The sequence below is a fragment of the Pteropus vampyrus genome, unplaced genomic scaffold (assembly GCF_000151845.1).
Source record: "Pteropus vampyrus isolate Shadow unplaced genomic scaffold, Pvam_2.0 Scaffold1044, whole genome shotgun sequence".
Taxonomy (NCBI): Eukaryota; Metazoa; Chordata; class Mammalia; order Chiroptera; family Pteropodidae; genus Pteropus; species Pteropus vampyrus.
In genome coordinates, this window is record NW_011889825.1 from 12995 (window position 1) to 14964 (window position 1970).

The 1970-nt window shown below is 59.8% G+C and overlaps 1 protein-coding gene across 5 annotated transcripts in view; it reads right to left on the reverse strand.

The window, feature by feature from the left end:
* The window catches only part of LOC105310072 (probable threonine--tRNA ligase 2, cytoplasmic), a 10898-nt gene that overhangs the window by 7157 nt on the left and 1771 nt on the right, over positions 1-1970 (reverse strand). The window lies entirely within an intron of this gene.

A 1970-nucleotide genomic window follows, 5' to 3' on the forward strand; every position in this document is an offset into this window, starting at 1 on the left:
TGTGGTCATTCTCCACTTGCCGCCCCGCCCCTCCCCATACTGATCCACCGTCCCCCCTTCTACGTCCTGCTCTGTGTCCCCAAATGCTGATTTCTACGGACGCCATCAACAGGCTTACTCGCCTGGGACTTCTGGCTGAGTTGGACCAACGAGGTTCCACAAGGACCCGGAGAGGGGTCAGGGCGCGTGGTCCCCGCCCCCGCTTCCTCGCCGGGGCTCGTCCTGTCTCCGGCTGCCATCTCCAGCCACGGCTGCTGGGTGGCCTCCCTTCCCGGCTTCAAGCTCTCTCTGGCTTCTGGTAGCACTGGAAGCCACCCCCTCTCTCCTCGTCGCCTCGGGCCCAGGGCTTCCGCCACCCTCATGAGTCCCTCGACCCACGGCCCTGTGAACAGATTCCCGCAGCTGAGCTCGAGGCCACCGTGAGGACCCTCCGCACCGGAGGCGGATGTCGGGGTCCCTGACGTCTCTGCAGAGCCGAGCCCGGCTCGGAAACGCGCTGACTCCGAGGCTGTGGGACCTGAAGCCGAAGTCCTCCCTGTGGGCGGCCAGTGTGACAACGGGATAGCTGCCACCCTCTCCATGCCGTGGCCCCCGACGCGCGTCGGCGGGTCAGGCGCATTCTGGGCGCCGTACGAGGTGTGCCTCAGTTTTACAGAAGGGACCTCACACTCCGCTGGCAGTGATAGAAAGGAAGTCGCTTTAGGAAACAGCTGGCATCTTCTCGTGAACAGAAATTTAACGTGTGACCCCGAAATAACACTCTCAGGTATTTATCCCCGTAAAATGAAAACCTGCTCTGAGGACACCTGGGAAAAGATACTCTAGGGTCCACGTGGGCCATTTCAGATAAAAAACAAAACAAAAAAAAAAAAAACGGAAAAGTTGACTCAAAGGGCAGAATCTGAGTCCAGGAAAACACAGCGCGTCTCACTCATCACGCATTTTTGGCCCCAGAGCCTGTCCAGTTACAATATCTAGCGTATGATCATAAATTAGACCTGAGAAGACGCAAGACCATGTAACAGGAAACCAAGAGACAAAACAGTTGTAGTACCTGGCAGGTGTTTGGACTTTTGGTAGCGGGGGGCTTGCGTTTTTTTTTTTTCTTTCCCCAAGGGAAGCCCCATTTCGTCAGACAGGAGTATCTGGGAGTCCCAAGTTCTCCGCCTCACCTGCATCTGACAAATGTTCCTGTTACTAGGCTCGGGGCCGGTGCGCCCCAGCGCCCTTACCTCGGCGTCCGAGACCACGGGCTGCGTATTTAAATGGCTGTGCGGCTCTGAAACGCACTCGGCCAGCCCCTGGGCCTGACCGTCAGCCGTGTCTGTCTCGCATCTACGAAAGATAAGAGTCCTCTGAGGCCACCGCAGAGGCTTTCCGCTTGTCCTCCACACACTCCACCCCCGACCTTAGCGTCCAAGGTGGCAGGGGCTGTGCCGATTTTCCAGCAGAGACGGCGCATCCGGATCGGTGGCTGTTCTGGACGCGACACCTGCTGGAGTCCCCGGCCTCCCCGCCCTCTGGCCTTGCACCCTGGCTTTGCATCGGCCGTACCTAGCGGGGCACGCGGCCCAGGTGAGGGAGTCCACAGAGGTCACACTCCGGGGGCGGATCGCAAGGCAAGAGGGCGGGAGACCAAGCCCGGCGCCCCAAAGAGAGAATCGCGAGCACGTGCGAGGTGCTCCCTTCCCAGGAAGCTGCCGACGACAGTGCTCCCACAAACGAGAGCGAGGGGCGAGGAAGACGACGCGGGGCCAGGAAGCGGGGAGCGGGTGCAGGAGACACCAGGGGAGCAGCCAGCACGACACACGGAGCCCTGAGACGTCCTCTGGAAGTCGATTCAGGAGAGAGAAGGCTGAACCCGAAAAGGACACATACCGAGAGGTCCCCTGAGTCATCAGAATATGCCGCAAGGAGCTTCAGATTCCTGATAGGAAGTCGAGGGTCCGTGAGCGATGGGCGCAGAAAAC